At 40.6% G+C, this 17,524-nt stretch overlaps 2 long non-coding RNA genes across 2 annotated transcripts; one reads left to right on the top strand and one right to left on the bottom strand.

Annotated features, from left to right (window-relative positions):
• Window positions 1–11,005: 11,005 nt before the first annotated feature.
• Window positions 11,006–12,745, bottom strand: LOC132975890 (uncharacterized). Its single transcript, XR_009673329.1, has 2 exons — window positions 12,252–12,745; window positions 11,006–11,222 (listed from the first exon to the last, which is right to left on the bottom strand). It is a non-coding gene; the product is annotated as an uncharacterized LOC132975890 (long non-coding RNA).
• A 1,470-nt stretch (window positions 12,746–14,215) lies between these two features.
• LOC132975887 (uncharacterized) lies at window positions 14,216–15,461 on the top strand. The gene is made up of 3 exons (XR_009673328.1): window positions 14,216–14,689; window positions 14,874–14,923; window positions 15,280–15,461. It is a non-coding gene; the product is annotated as an uncharacterized LOC132975887 (long non-coding RNA).
• The last annotated feature ends 2,063 nt before the right edge of the window (window positions 15,462–17,524 follow it).

Raw genomic sequence — 17,524 nt, 5'->3', positions numbered from 1 at the left:
GTTTGCTGAGCTCTAAATCAGCAAAGTGGAAAGGAGCATGTCAGGAAAAACATGTTACTATGATGCCTACATACCCGAAGAATTAGTTCAAGTCGAGTTACCTAAACGGACAGAGACTGCAGAGACAGAGCCTTAATTGCAGACAAACTTGACTTATTCACAGAAGACATACAAACATTTTAGAGTCAAGGGAAACAATTTACCATCTAACATCACAAAATGTGCCAAAAGTAAGGCAAGCCCTTCAATGTCAGCCTGGTGCTCATGTTAAATCATGTTTTTATCAGTGTGTCTCAGGCTGTGCTGCTATAAATCATTACCACAGGTGACAGCGTTTTCTATCTGTGAATAAACATGTCTTGTGTCACAACAATGGATCTGCAGATAATTGGACTCCAAAGCACAACTCGAGACAGGATCAAAAGCAGTCTTTACTTGCAAAATTTCATATTAGTGAAGAATATGCAAACAAATTCAAGAAGGGACACGGAGGAGACAAACAAACGGGCAGAAAGAGTAGGGGAAAGATTAAATACTGGAAAGGTTAGACATTGAGACAGAGCTGGAAAAAGTCTGGACGGGGCGACTATCACTCTGGCAGAAGATGCATAAAGGCGGGATCTGAAATGAGAGGCAATGTGTGCAAAACAAAGTCAGGAAATAGGGAATATAGTATACCTACTTGACATCTGGAAATTGTCTTAGCTCTTTCTGCCCCTCCCACTTCTTTTCACTGTGACAGACACAGGCCGTTAAACAGTCTACTATATGATCAGGAGACTGTATGTATATATATTTTTTATGTTGACGGATGCTCTCTGTGTGTCCTTGTCTGACTTCCTGTCCTGTATTCTGTTTAGCTTGCAGACGGCTCCGTTAAAAATAAACCCAGTGTGTATTGGAGTGGCTCTGCTGATCCGCTCCAGAGACGGGCAGCAGCATGTCGGGCATGGACTATGTGGAAAATGCAGGTAACACTATTTATCGAATATCAGTCTACATGCAACATGCAGAGCAAAAGGCGGCTTCTTGCAAGTTATGACAGCACACGTATCACACAGAGGAGAACTAGACCAACATCACCAAACTCTCGTGTCCAGAGTTTGAATCAGAATTACATCAAACATAAGGTATAACGTCTGTCATTTTGTTACCCTTCAAAGAGAAGAGCATCAAAAGCTTTCTTTTTCGTCACCCTGTTTTACTTCTGTCATGTAGCTGCCATAAAAGACCCTTAACTCTCAAGGTCCAGCACTTACAAAGCAGTCCACCTCCAATGCTTTTATCTGAATAATGCCTGTCAGAGGATGTCTTGAAAGAAAGCCATCAAAGCCTACGAAAAGTTCAGTGTTGAGTAACTCTGTCGTATTAAATCCTGCCTAATCTGGATTTTGCTGTGATTGTCACACACCTCATTTAAATGCAAGACTAGCTTCTGCACACCATGCAGCGTCCATGTCGGATTTAGAGCCCGAGAGCGGAGGCAGACTTCAGATATGACACAAGTAATGGGGATCACAGGAGCCTTTTGATCATTGTTAGGTTTCTTAAAAGCTGTGTTAGGGGGATTCAACTCTGCTTTTTATTTTGTTTGACCCAAGATTCACAATAGAAAGAGAAACAAGATAAGATGAGATAGATCCCGAGGGAAATTCAAAAAGAGGCTCTAATGAGGGACACTTTTTTCAAAATATGGCTCCAAACATGGAGACTAATTGTCCTCCCTTATTTGTTGTTTCCTTAAGATAATCAAAAGTTATCAATGTAATATGTGTCTCGTCTGTCTACAAACCCCCCAATTATGAGAAAATTCCATCCTCTCTGTCTTTTGCCTGCTCCACTTTTCAGATAATGTGTGCTTAAAGAGGCCATTTGGATAGTTCCCCTTCATGACATCACAAAGGGCAGTAACCCCTCCCCCAGGTGGGTGACACTCCCACAGCTAGGTGTTTGTTCTGCCCTCTGAGTCTGCCTTCTCACCGTAAACAATAGGACATGGAGCGAGAAAGCCCGAGACACCGAAGCCCTTCCAGAGAGGGGGCGTGGTCAGACACAGCTCATTTACATATTTAAAGGTACAGACACAGAAACAGCCTGTTGTGAGCAGGGCTGAAATAGAGAGGTTTATAGACATGATCAAATACAGGATAAGAGTGGATTTACAACAAGAAACTGGTTGAAAAGGAGGAGAATATGTGACCGTTAAATGAAAGATTAAGTTCATTCATTTCAATTCATTTCCACATTTGCAAACTTTTTTTATAGGCTATATGAGCTTATTGTGCACCAACGTCAAAGCTTTGATGGTGAAATATGAAACTATGCTAAATATATATACATAGGGTACATAAACTATGCTTAACTAAGCATCATGCTGCTCTGTCTGACAAGATGATCAGACATTTTTTATTACTTGGATTACGTTTAACGCCTCTGAAACAACTCAATGAGTGGACAAAGCTCTGACATTCATGTTATCACTCTGCGGGAAACATGTTAGAGACTTCTAGAGTAAACAAATCTAACACACATATCAGTAATAGGTGTCAGAGAATATTTTGCGCTCTGGCTCTACGAGTACTGAATTTTTGCACTTTCATTTATTCTGTGTCAAAGTCCCAAATTATCAGGAAACATTAATTAGGTTTTGATTGTACATAAAGTTGAGTGCTCTCGACAAAAACTAGTAATGAATTTCAAAAACGATGAGGATGCTGACGTTCTGCTCTGAACAGAATCCATTAGGGAGAGGCATTTAGTGAAAACAGCCTTCTGGAGTCATGAAAAGAATATGTAATGAATAACTTCTAAAGCAATTATATTAAAAGCATGTTCACGACTTTGCAGACAACAAAAAGCATGAAAATCAGGGTCAGGTTTAGAAGCTTGCCTTTGAGCTATTTATCATTCACTGGTAATAATTTTTCAGAATCTCAGTCTTTCATCCGTCAAAGGAAATTGAAATAAATGTCAGAGAATGGCACTTTAAAGTGCACTGAAATTAAGTGTTTATTGAAGTTTTAGTACCAAACAACACATCCATACTGCATGCTCACCTCTGATATTTATTTTGCTTGCTCTATCTTTTGTGTTTTAATCAAGAACCAGAAGGTTTTCTACAGAGGCCTGCTGGTTAAAAATGATTGAAGAGACAAAGCAGGAAAGTGTGTAAAGGTGCTTAAGACAAAAGAGTAATGTTCCAGCCCACTCTAAAGACTGAAACGGCTCTTTAACAGCCTGTCAGCAGGACCGCAGTGGGGGAGATAAGATCATTTAATCAGAGTCCTGTCTGCGAGGGATTTTAGCTGAACAGCGGGGATTCAGGGGTGATGGGTTCAACAGCAGGAGTCTGAGGTGCACACAGAGCTGAGGGGACAGAGAGTAGAAGAGATTGGCAGTTCAAGGGCAGTGCAGCTGTACAGCACAGAGAAGAGAAACACTTCTTCACAATCATAACGTTAAAAAGGTTGAAAACTTCGGTTCAAAGGTTCAAATTCGCCTTGGGGCTGGAAAGTCTTGCTTTTGATGCACTTCAGAGTTCACGTCCAAACAATCATTCATATTTGAAGACTGACTCCTTTAAAGCCCCTGGAGGTGTAGCTTTGAAGAGTAAAGATCAGTGTTGCCAACTCCTCAGTAAGGAAAGTAGCTATTGGCGGTCCTAAAAGTCACTAAATAACGCCATCGCCTAATTTGCATAATCTGGACGCGGAGTGGTGTGGGTCTCCTCTCTGCTCTGACTGCAGCTGGGACTGCTGCGTGAGGCTACTGTGAGACTGACCGCCTGTGAGTGGTTTGGGCGGGGGGAAGGGGCTCAAGGCAGCACCCACTGCTCGTTGAGGACAGTAACTGCAGAGCGATACTTGCTTTCACGTCAGAGTCTCCAAAACACCGGAAAAAGTCGCTAGATTTGTAACTAGTAGCTTTTGAGTATAAAAGTCTGCAAGAGGATTTAGAAAGTTGCCAGATTTAGCAAGAAAGTTGCCAAGTTGGCAACACTGGTAAATATGTATATAAATTATAGTCAGAGAGAAAGAGATTTACAAAACATCCCCAAGATGTTCTTTATAATAAATAATGCAAATGTAATGATTTGAAGGTAACACGATCAGGTATTGATTGGCATCCCCCTCACATCTGTGCTCTGCACACAGAGGGTAGAATTCAGTTAGAGCTCCACCATTTGTAAATTTGCCACTTGTAGATCTGCATTTACCACTAACTCTCAGAAGACAGATTTTTTTTACTTTAAACGCAAAAGGCTGTGTGTGCCTCCATCTGTGAATTAGACAAGTTTCCTCGTTTCCATCGGAAGAGGCCAAGTTTTCCTAAAGTCAATGCACAATTGCTCACTGAAGTACAATTAAAGCACCGTAGCACAGACATTCAAAGTAAAAGTTTAAAGCTTTTAAAGCAGCGATGCTTAACCAAAGAATGCTGTTTTTTTAACTGTAAAATACTTTAAATAGTTGAAAGACTGTTGTGGTGTTTGGGTTCCAGTGGCTTTACCATCATGTCCATCCTGCTGCTGTGATGCTTCAAGCTTAAATCGTGTCTCCATAGAAGCATCTGAGAAGAAACAAAGTGACAATGTTAAAGTGCCCACTGCAGGTTTTATTCATAGACTGGATACAACATACTCCAAAGAACATAGACAAAGTGTAAATGACGTCACCCACTGGTTTCTGAGGTGGAGTCTTTAAGTCAAACAACTGCAGTTGCCATATTGGAAATGCGGACTTAAACTTTGGGTCAATGGAGACACAGGCAGAGAGGAGCGGAGGCCAGCCTTTAGCCATCAGCCTCCTGGCAAACACCTATCTGTCAATCTCAATCAATCTTTATTTAGCGCCAATAAATAACAAATGATTTCTCAAGACACTTTACAAAAGCAGGTCAAAGACCTTATTGCATGCTTTATTATCTACCTAACATGAATCCATCATGAGCACTAAGCAACATTTAGAAAGGTTACAGTGTTAAGAAAAAACTTCCAGCTACAATGTGTCCACCTATTAGTCTCCTCAGCCACGCCCCTATTTTATGCACAAGTCTTGACATAAATATAATCAAAACAGATGAGTTATAAGAAAAACCGGTACAGTGTGCGCCAATTATAGGCATGACCTATTCAGGGCAAAAGGTTTTGTTTTTTTGTACCAGACTGTAAACACATTCATTTCTGTTGTCCAAATGAGCATTTTGGTCTGGGTGTTAATGTGACTTAATTTGCTTATGGAGCCACTCTCTGGTGGTGAGTCAAGGACCTGCAGGTTTCAGCACTTCTGCACTGGCTTCATTATCGCTCGTTTTGTTTTTTAATTCTTAATTTTTACAGATTTCTGCTTTATGTCGTGTAGAGCTCCGTTTGCTGTCAGTTCCCTTTTACTCTATTTTTCAGCATGTTTCCCAAAGTCTGCTTTATATGAATAAAAGATATTTCTAACACACTGATATTGACTAATAATTCATTTTCTTCAAAGAAACTGCAAACTTGCATATTGCTGTTTGTACAGCAGCAGTGTGACGAATGGTTTGAGCTTTGCAGCAGTGTCAGCACTTTTCTGCAGAGACGGAGACAGAATTTGTCATAGTGCAAAGACTCCTGACTGCCTGTGACCGTTCCTGTAGTCACCATTCTCCTGAGCCACTCTGAGGGTGAGAAATGTACTGAACCGATGCAGCTCAATAAGATATGCATTGTGGGAGAAGCCATATTAAAATCTAGTGCATACACATACAATTAATGTATGAGAATACCCCCCCCCCCCCCCCCCCCCCCCTCCTCTGCCACTGCTCTGGGCGTTTGGCTGCGGTCAGAGTCAATCTGTGCAGGAAGTGGACCATAGCCCCGGGTCTTAGAGTAGAGTCAATAATGAAGTCCCTTAACTCTGAGTTAGTTCTTTGATTTTCCTAATGAGGTTGCTGTTTCCCACTCGGTCACTAGAAGTTTCACGCTTAGTCTTATTCTCCATTATAGATTAATGTTCATATACCAGGGTCAAATATGCAACCTTATCTTTTATGTTAATCTGAGAGGACTTTGGGACTCCATGATTAACTTGTCTTGTGGTTTGCAACCCCTTCCTTCTTTTCTTTTTCTTTACGTTATTCTTTCTATGTTATTTGTGCCCCCTCCCCTTTCCTCTAGCAGACGATTCCCTGTGGGCGAGCTGGGTGTCCATTGTTTTGTCAAAGATTGTATTCATCCATCCCCGTATTTCTATTGCTTTATGTGCATTTTGTTCTCCACAATGTTTAGAGTCTTCTTCTAACTGTGAAAGTTAATGATTGATTTAAATATGCTGTATAAATGGTCATTTTATTAGTTATAGCAGCTAGCTTGTTGTGCACTGCAGTTAAAGCTCGATTATGTGGACGGAAAAGCTTCTTTTTTCTGTATCTTTATTAAGTCTGTGGAGAACCAGAGCAGGCTGGGTATGGAGGTTTTTAGCCGTGCTTATCTCTGCCAGAGAATGAATCATGTCCAGTGAAGAGAATGCTGCTGTCACAGCAGACCTATCACAACAAAAAGCAGAAGACCACCGATTACATTCATTTGGTAAATTATAGTCCAAAACACATTCAAATATACAAAATAGCAGTTTATGAAATATGACTTTGCTAATTTGTAACTGAAAAGTTATTGTGGTGAATTGGAAAGAAATATCTGGTTGAATGTTTGAACCTGGACACAACAGAGAATTTATGATTTGATTTTAGATATTCATGTCTTCAAGTTATTTGGCCTCAGCTCACCTTAGTGCTACATCTTTCCTCTGCAGAAAGAATGGGATGCGACGACCAGGACATCATAAACAACACTCTGCAGACAGGTAGTGTGTCTTTGTGCGTTTGTGTGGTCATGATGTGTGAAGCAGGCAGCTGCAGCAGGAGTCTCCCTCTCATTTGTCTGAGCGGCAGTGCCTTGTTCTGCCTGTGCCCATAAGCACCTCCACTCGACTGAGCTGCAGGAGGAGGACCATGTGTGAAGGAGGAGAGAGAAATAAAAGCCAAGGCAGCAAATGAGACGAGGAGGTAGCCTCCACTCAAAGGCTGGAAAAATAGAAATAATGAATGCAGATGAAAAATATATCCTGCTGTCACAATCAACCCTACACACACGCACGCACGCACGCACGCACGCACACACACACACACACACACACACCGATTGTCAAGAGCAGTACTAAAACAATGGCATGTGGGGCTGAATAAAGATGCATATGTGTTTGACACACATATCTACATTTGAAATGTGTGTGTGTGGTTTCAGGGTTCTTAAAGGTGCTCATGTGTGCATGCAGGGACTGTAAATTCTGATCATATCATTTGACATCTTGCCTGTGTTTGAGTTACAGATAAATTCAAGATCGCCCCCAAGACATAATAATAGAAATGCTTCCAAGGGTTGATAAGTTGCATGAGATTTTCAGGAGAAAAACATATTAAGGAAAAATCACTGCAGGCAAGATGGATGGGAGGATGAGGTTTACTGTAGGCTATATCATGTGACCGCAGTGCAACCGGTGCGATATTCATGCTAATAATGAAGCTGTAGCATACCCTTTTCTGCTTGCCAGTCAGTTTTTTTCCACTTTATTGTTTTTACTGTTAATACATACGAATACACGCAGCATCGACTGTTCATGCATTCTCACCATCACTGACAACACCTCCTTCCAAATAGCGGTCTATTTAAGCTGCAGGATTTCAGGTCTCTCCCTCTGCGCTGCCATTGCTCAGCCCTACCACCACCCCAGTATCCACCTGTAGATAACATCCAATCAATCCTCAATGTTCTGCATGTAAACTAAAACTGTGAGGAGTGATTAGGTCGGAGCCTAGACGCCAAAAACAAACAATGTTCTGCTGCAATAATATTTTGAACAATACAAACATTGAGTTGTCTGACTGAGTTATCATAGCGCTGGACTCTGTTGCTTTGAACTGCTTTTGGACAAAGAAAAAGAAAAGCTGTGCTATTTGTAGTTCTAACATCAAGTCTTTCAGGTGAGAGTTCAGGAAATAAAAAAGTGTAAAAATGTATTTGTAGTTGTAAAGAGTCCTCTGATGACACAGAAGACTGCAGACCCAGGACGGCCCCAGCCCACTTTAACCCCTCCATATATGGTCAGTGTGGTGTTTGGGGTCTCTGGAGATTGTTCTCACATTGCACTGCGGTTACTCATGTAATGTAGCAGCGGTAGTAGCAGCACTATGATCCTCTTCGTATTACATATAGACAATGAATATTTTGCAGCCAGGCATCTATGTTATAAATGGACTCCAGTCAATAAGCTGTCTGCTGAGAAAGAAAGAAAGCAGACAATACTAGAAGCAGAGACTGATAGATTATACATACACACAATAGTATTTTATATAAGTATAATTTTCTCAAACATCAAGGCAATGATTATTCTGCTTACGTGATATGGTTTTACAGATGCAACCATGACCACACATTGAGTCACTTACGATGATGCACAACTTCTTCCTCACCTTGATACTGAGATATGTTTATGGAAACACGTGCAGGAAATGTGGAAGGTTTTCCCTACAGCCTGTCCTAACAGTGTGCATCGTGAGCGTCAGCGACAAAATCAGCCTGATTCTATGGTTTCCTTTTGGAGTGTCCTAACTGCCCGCGAGCGAAGCAGCGCAATGTTTTTACTCCGACGCCCCGTTTATATTTTCCTCTCTGTTGCTCGCGTCAACAGACAGGGTACGAGGAAGGAGGGGGCTCTACAAGGCCCTGACACTCGCTTTTCTCACTCAACAGAGCTTGGTAGTCTTACAGGGGAGATAACGGTGCATTGATAATATGCACATTTGTGAGTAAAATGTTGAGCTTTGACTAGTGTCAACACCGAAAAAAAATAAAGAATTCTGCTCAACGCAAGCCGTTCACCGACGAGCCTCTGTGTTGTGATTTGAGTCCGCCGCTCATTAATACAAAGCACCACACATCCGACTGTCCCCCTTCAGTACAAAAGCACTAGATGTTATTCTCTTTGCAAGGGGGGATACTGAAATGTACAGAGCATAGAATTCAATATTTAACGCATGCAGTGTGGACAGCGAGCGTTGCTGCGTAACAGGACGCGACATAACGCTTGCGTGCTGTTAGGACACCGTGTTAGAAGTTCTAACTGTTACTTCTGCAAGCTACATGCACTGGCTGTTCACAGTGACTGCTGCAGGTGTGGACATTACTTAATTATGCACCGTTATCTCCCCTTTGTGAAACAAGTTAACAGGCTCTTTTAAGTGAGAAAAGTCAGTGCCTTGTACAGCCCCCTCTTCTTCATCACTCACTTTTAGTTCTTAAGCTGTTTTCTCTCAATAAGGATTGTAAAGTGAACTACTTTAAATAAAAGTCTGTGAAACATCCGTTTGAGAGCCTGACCATCTTTCAGCATGGAGAATGCTAAAAATAGAATCAGGCTGATTTTGTCGCTAAAGCTCCCTTGCGTTGCATATTGTTTGGACAAGTTGACAACCAGTGAAAATATTTACAGTTTATTGTGGAAACCCAAAATTCTATTCCAACATTCCAATAAAACAAAAGATATAAGAGTGAGTGAGCACTGTGAGTGACGGCAGCACCTCCAGTTGCTCCGTAGCACCGAGTTGTTTAAAGGTCCCATATTATGCTTTTTCTGGTTTTATATGCCCTTTAGTGTGTTTTCCAAGTGTCCTACAATTCACTGATCAGACGCTTTTATCCAAAGCGACGTACATCAGAGAGTAAGTACAACACAAGCAAGAATCTAGAAAAAAGGGAACAATGTCAGTAAGAGCAAACGATCAGCTTTGAGTCTGATTGGACACACAGGTGGTGACAGGCAAAGCACAACATTGACGGCAGTTCTTGAGAGCTCTAATCAGTATAGAAACCATCTTATAAGTCGTCGTTATCAAACAAAAACAATCGTCACAACCATCATCATCATCAATAATATCGAGACCATCATCATTAAGTTAGTAGGTATTCATGAAAGAGCTGGGTCTTTAGCTTTTTCTTAAAGGTGCAGAGGGACTCTGCAGATCGAATGGAGTTTGGAAGTTCGTTCCACCACCGGGGGGCGACAGAGGAGAGTTTAGTCAGAGACTTAGGACCCTGTTGTGAAGGTTGGATCAGATGCCTTTCATTGACAGAGCGTAGTGGGCGGCAGGGAGTGTAGACCTGGATGAGAGAGTCAATGTAAGGAGGAGCTGTTTTAGTCGCTGTTTTGTAAGCGAGCAGGAGAGTTTTAAATTTGATGCGAGCAGTAACTGGGAGCCAGTGTAAGGAGATGAACAGTGGAGTGACATGTGCTCTTTTACTAAGGTTGAAGACCAGTCGTGCTGCTGCATTTTGTATCATTTGCAGAGGTTTGATAGTGCATGTAGGAAGACTTGCCAGTAGAGAGTTGCAATAGTCGATGCGTGATATCACAAGAGCCTGTACCAGGAGCTGTGTAGCATGTTCTGACAGGTAAGGTCTGATCTTCCTGATGTTGTACAGGGCAAATCGACATGACCGGGCAATCGAGGCTACTTGAACCTTAAAAGTTAGAGTTACTGACAGTAGTGCAGTTTCAGTAGAGTGGCCCCGCTTAAAGCCTGACTGATTTGGGTCAAACAGATCGTTTCTGGATAGGAACTCAGAGACTAAAATGTGCATTAATGCTCAAGTCAATAGCTTAGGGAAGGAAGTCTACTTTTACACAACTTTTTATTCTTTTGAATTTTTTTTTTACCAAATACTAATGCAGTTCATTTCTGAAAATGGGATGGAAGAGAGTCATTGCAAAAATTTGCCCTTAAACACAGCCCCATTCTTAAATCAAGATACACCGAGAGTAATAAGATCAATAACTTATGAATAAAAACAGAGTTAAAAATGATTTAGAAATGTAGTCTTCCCAGATCAATATCACATAATATCAACTTCTCCCATCTAAACTGGACAAAGGGTTTTAAAATGGGAAGAAAATAGTTTGATTGCAAGTTGTTTGGAGGAGATCTATTTTTATTTGAACAGCTGAAGCATGAATACAGTCTTCCAAGGTGCAAACCCTCCTCCTTCTCCTGAAGGCTGTGGAGCTCCTTCATGTACTGCCGTCTTATCTGCTGGCCATCTTCTCTCACCAGAACTTCGACTGTTGAAAAGTCATTCTGAAGAAGCTCGAGCATGTGACATGGATCCAGGAGAACATGGACTTTTAGTGAGGGGTCTTCAGGATGGCTAAGAAAGAGAGAAAATATCAGTTATTCATTAAATCAATTTGTTTGTGCATTTTCTGTATTCATCTGTGTGTAAGAGCACAATTATAAATTCAACAGTGTACTACCCAGACAACAAAGGTACAGTATTCAGGTAATCAACATCTATTCAAAGTTAAGAAGATAAACCTTATTGTAATCATGCTGTTTTCAGCTCTCTCACTCACTTGCACAATGATATTCCACATCAAATTGCCTCAGATTTTGTGTGAGGAAAAATTAAGCAGTTTATTGTGGATAGTACTTCATCTTACCATGAAACAAATATAACCTGAATTATTTAAATCATTAACAGGTCCTAACTCTCTGTGCTTTAGTACAGAACATACAGTAGATCATTTATTATTAACATGAGCTAGGTACATGGCTGTATTCTTAAAACTATTTCTTGTACTTATTGCTTTATATCTTATTTTCATTCCATATGTTATTTATATTTTATATTTCTACTGCTATATTCTGTGTAAGAGCATCTGTAACGATTAAAAACTATATTAATAACCAGATTAAATTTCCCTGAACTCATACAAAGTCATTATTTTTTTAATTTGGTAACAGTTTGTACAAATCTTAAGACACTACATCAACCATGTAACTTTAATGTCATCCTCTATAACCTACACAGCATATTAGGTTCAATTGAGTTGAGTTTATGTTACTGACGGATAATTACTACACAAAGTTTAGTTTTTTAATGTCGACATTTACGTGGAGTATAACATTCATCATAACGTCAGATAACCAGATTTACAGTCTGCGGTTAACCACCGAGCTGAACCTTTAGCTTCTAACATCACACAAACTTATTATTTTCAACAACAACATCTTAACAAACATTTCTAAACCATTGACTGTAAATAATGAGCTACACTGAGTACAGTTAGCCGACTGGTTTACAAGCTAACGCTAAACAAGCTAGGTCCGTAAATATAAATACCGACATGAGTATGCAGTAAATATAACACTACTATATCACTTACCGAAAAAAGCTGAAGCATCAACTTCTTGGATGGTCTGTTAACCGCACAGCAAGCCATGTATGTTGTCAGATATGTGTTAAACAAACTCTCCAAACTTAGTAAAAAAGAGGAGAAATCAGACGGATCAAGCTGCCTCCTGACCTGCTGACCTGACAGACAGATGTAGCGCACAGAGCTGTCAATCAAATCTACCACAACCCTAATATGGGCATAGCCGTTTTCCTTAATAAAATAAAATCCGATGAGTTATAAAAATATCCCCCCCCCCCCCACAGTGTGAGGAGAAGGGGCCGTCAACTTATCAGATATATCTCGTTTTTTGTACCAGGCTGTAAACATGTTGATTCCTGTGGTAAAAACGGGCTTTTTTGGCTGTGGGCTTATGGCACTTCCGGCGCTTCTGCAGCCAGCCTCAAGCGGAACCGCGAGGAACTGCAGTTTTTTTTACTTCCGCATTGGCTTCATTTTTCGAGACCGGAGGTTGCCCCTTGGTTCTAACAGTGGGGGCTCAGCAGAGCGTAGCTGACGGACTCAGAGCATAGAGGGAGCAAGGAGGAGCAGTACATGAAAACAGATACTTTTTTCGGACTTTAGCTATTATGAACGTACAAAAGTAGGTACATAGATTACATATACGAACCCCAAAAAGGGCATAATATGGGCTCTTTAAACCTTCTTTTCTTCTTCTTTTTTTTGCTATTTCTGCTACCTTCGTGCAGGAGTAAGATGTTTTTAAAATATCCAATGGATATGACTGACTTTGTAAAGAAACCAAGCGCCTTTTCTCTTGTTTATTCGAGAGAAGCGTTGTTGGCTCTCAGGACAAAAGCACAAGCCGGAGTACGGCACCACATACCAGCAGAGCTGAGGAGGATATATCGGTGCTGCAAGGCTGGCGCTAAGTTAAAAGCTAGTGTAACCCAGGGTTACTAGTGCCGTTATCTTCTCACTTTTATTATTTAAATATTGAAAATAGTGTAATAAATTGATGTAACTTGTAACAAAACAGTTATTATTAATTAGACAATTAAACTAAAATTATCTGTAAGACGACAGCTTTAATATAAGAAAAGTGCTTTGATAAATACTGTTTTGTGTATTAAATGCTAATAAACATATGTGATCAGTCAAACCACCTGTCAATCTTAATGTCATGTTGACTAAATTAGCCAATCTAAAATAAGACCTGCCCACATTTCTCTGTGTCTGAGCAGAATCTCCGAGAGTGGTTCTTTTTGGAACAAGACGGAGTGACGGTGGCTGCGTGGAGTTACCTTACATGAGAAAAAGTTGTTGAAGTGATTTGTGTTCCTTGTTACGTGTTCCAAAGAGCACCGTTTGTTTAACTAAACCCTTGGTAAGTCAAATTTAATTTAAAGGTCCCATATTATGCTTTTTCTGGTTTTATATGCTCTTTAGTTTGTTTTCCAAGTGTCCTGTGCATGTTTAGGCACATCTATGTGCAAAAATTCAAAGTCCGCGGAAACGCGGCTTCTCCTACCTCCTCCTGTTAGCTGTAGCATTAGCCGCATGTAACGCTCGGTTCTAGCCCCCCTCAATAAAAATTTGTCAGTCCGACGTCATTGTCAGTGTGAGATCACTCTAAGCCCATTGGCTCATTGTGGCAAGCCCTGCAGCTCATGTTGCACGCTCGTTAACTTCTGTAGCACGCCCACGATATGACGTAGCCTGCGGTAGCACAGTAGTGCTAAGGTGCTAATGTTTATGCTACCCTCGGACGGAGCCAGTGGCTGCATTCCCAATATGGTAAAAGAGGCGGGACATTTCCGAGAACCGTGCTGAGCAACTGACCAATAACGACAGAGCGGATCGGCAGACCAATCAGAGCAGACTTGGCCCACATGGGGTCTAACCATAGACTGTAAAAATACAGTACATTATACAATACCATAATGCGCTCGTCTCCTCCCTCTAAAGCCCGCTGCTGCTACTCTGTAGGACGCTTTGATTGGGGTACCTCACCAATAAAATACTATTTTATATTTTATAAGCAGTTTGCCACCACACTGCACTTTTACTCTCCAAAGGCATATGAGTATGTGCGTGACAACTTTAACAAAGCTTTACCACACAGTCACACCATCCACACAGCTGATCCAGGATTTACTGTAACATCTTTTACAGCGCTAAAAGGTCATGTACAGGCAAACAGAGAGAAGGGAAAAGAAACAATCTGTGCTCTCAAATAACAAAGCAGTCTCAAATCTTTTTGAGGAATTACAGCTAAAAAAAATTCTACTTTGCATACAGTACATCCTCTGATAAATACAGTGAAGTACTTTGGTTGCATTTCTGTGGTGTTCCTGTAGGTGACCATGATGCAGCCAGACTGAAACAGCAGGTTGTGAAGGTGGACGCCATCATCTTGTCTTTGCAGCGCTGATTCTGAAGAGAACGCCTTCACATAGGACTCAAAGGTAAAATGATCTCTCATATGATTGGACTGTGTTATTGTAACCGCTATCAGCATCAAAGTAATTTTAGTAACAATTTATAATCCTTCTTAAAATGTAAGGAAGACTAGCAGAAGATTTTAACAGCCTCTATGATTCTGCAAGAAGTCTAGTTCATGTTTAAATTGTTCTTCTTTCTGTCTTCAAGGAAATCAATGCCCAAAGAAAACAGCAGTCCAGACTCTGATTCCAGCTCCGGTGAGGTTCTGCACACAAATTGGCTGTCTGATTATATGAGAATATTTAACATTAGTTTAATTTATCAGGCTGGCCCATGTGATGACAGTTTAAAATAATCTTCAATAGAAAGTGGCAGGAACACTTTTGTCTTAAAACATAAATTCATAAAGCTGATCATATTATTGGATTCATCCTGTCTTGTTATATATTTTGTTTTTCCTCTTAAATAGTTCTCCTGTCTTTAAAACAAACTTTAGAACCTGAAGTTTAGCAGAACCTGAGGACAGATCTGATTTCAGGTCTGAAGCATAAACATCACAGTAAAATTCATTATACTTTACATTTAACTCCATGATTGTTTTTCTTTATTACAGAAGATGCCCTCAGATTCAGATCCATCAGCAACCACTGACAACATGGAGGACTCGTCCCCTGAACGTTTCCTGTCCTCTCTCGATGGAGTTCTTCTCTTTAGTCATTAACTCTTGAAAACAGCAGCACAAAATGCCAGACTGTTTGACAAGTGTGTGATTGAATAAATGGAAATGGAATCTCATGCATATCTTGTTATGCTTATTGGCTTTAAATGTTTAGTATTAAATAAGTTTGAAGGCCATTTATCTCAGACGAGACCGGCTGTGACAAGCTGAGCTCGTCTGTTAGCTTTGCTGTTGTCTTAGTTGTTGTTGGTCAAGAAGAAATTAATGTCAGTTCAAAGCCTTTTCAAATGTGAGCTATAAACTTAACTGCTAAATTATTTTACTGTGACCAACACGTTGTAGTGCTCCAGTTAATCAGAGACAGTCATGTCAGATTTAAAAAAAGTTTATTTAAACATTTTATGAAAAAAAAAAAACTTAAATAAACAACCCCTGGCTTCATTAAACATGTGGAAAATAAGTAAGGGAGACCATCAGGTCGAATTGCTGGGACATAGGAGAAAGTATAAAAAGAACAAAGAAATCCCAACAAAAATCAAATAAAGTATAGAGATCCTGGATGATTGTTTGACTGTTAAAATATGATGGAAAAGCAAATCCAACACAACCCTCCAGCATTTGGCCTTTCAAACACAGGGCAACATCATGTAAAGAAAAATAGCAGCATTGAATATTGACCAGGATCTCTGTGTTTTATCTGAGGATGACTATGGTAGCCTTCTCACTGTTCACTGTCACAAAGCTCCAGACTCTGTCCATCTTCTTCAGTTGTACAGACGTCGATCAGCTCCTCTGGGTGATGGCAGAGAGGACTCTTCATCTGGGAGAGCTGCTGGTGTAAGGTCATTTCTACCACAGTGGATGAGCAGGGCATCTGGCACAGCTCTTAGTCCAAGCACAGGTGAAAAAAGGAGGAGGTTCCTTCAAACTGCGACCCCAGCCTGACCACTGTAACAGGTGTGCAGACGAAGGTTGAAATTAGTCATTTTTAGTTTCTGTTGATTGTAAAATGGAAAAGAAAACATCACCTTTCTATTTAACATTTAGCTGGTGTATGACTCAGTGTGATTTTTATTTTAGAAGACTGTATTGTTAACAATAGCTTGTTTTTACAATCCTCTAATGAAACTTCAAAAAAATCACAGGATATATAACTTTTAACAGATGATTTTAACTTACACTTCACCTCTGTGGAAGATGTCAGACCAGCTGCTTTTATTTATGCTTCTTTGCCTAAATGAAGATACAAAAAACAGTTGATTTACTGTTCACTTAAATATATTAGAAAAGCAGACATGAATCACATTGCAAACTATCAGTTTCTAACAAAATACAACATATCTTACCACCTCTAGCCTACGGTCTGTGGTGCTAACCTAGTTTAAATATAGAATGATTTCGTTAAAAACAGAGGACCCAGCAGCCCAAAGCAAAGTAAACAGCTTTAAACTAAGTAATAGGACCAGGACCCCCCAAAAAGATCAAAACAAAGGTTTTATTGTGATCATATTGTTGAATATTGTCTAATGTTTGTCTGTGTTGTGAAAGGAAAAAGGGAATATTCTAACACGTAAACCAACTAAAGTGGAAAAAAGAGAATACATGTTCTAAATTGTACTTACCTTTCAAATGATCCCGCGTCTGTGTCTTGTTTCACCTGTGTCTGGTCGGTATCCATTTTCTCCTGAGCGAACCTAACTTCTGATGCGCTGGTCCAAGCTGAAAGTCCTCTCATTGGCAGTATAGAGGTTTGATTGAAGTTTATACTTTATTCATATCTGTTCTCAGTATCCAAAAACGGAACCTTGGGTTACACTAGGCTAGCGGACAATCGGAGGCGTTTTAAACCATCGATTCCCTCCGTCACAATGGGGAATGTGAACGCCTTACCAAACAAGATCGACAAGCTATCAGCACTAAACAACCAGCGACTACCGGGAGAGCAACCTGCTAATATTCACAGAGACGTGGCTAACCCCCCGCATCGCAGACGCTAACGTGGACCTGCCGGGTTTCGTCGCAGTGAGAGCCGATAGAGACACAAAAGCCTGTGGGAAAAGCAAAGGTTGGGGACTCATCATATATGTCAACAAGTGATGGTGTAACCCAGGATATGTCTCTGCGAAGGTGGTTTTATGTTGCCGGGACCTAGGGCTGCTAGCCATTAGCCTCCGGCCAT

Source organism: Labrus mixtus, chromosome 6 (assembly GCF_963584025.1).
Source record: "Labrus mixtus chromosome 6, fLabMix1.1, whole genome shotgun sequence".
In the NCBI taxonomy this organism is placed as follows: domain Eukaryota; kingdom Metazoa; phylum Chordata; class Actinopteri; order Labriformes; family Labridae; genus Labrus; species Labrus mixtus.
The sequence above is the reverse complement of the archived record's forward strand: the minus strand, read 5'-3'. Positions and strand labels throughout refer to the sequence as shown.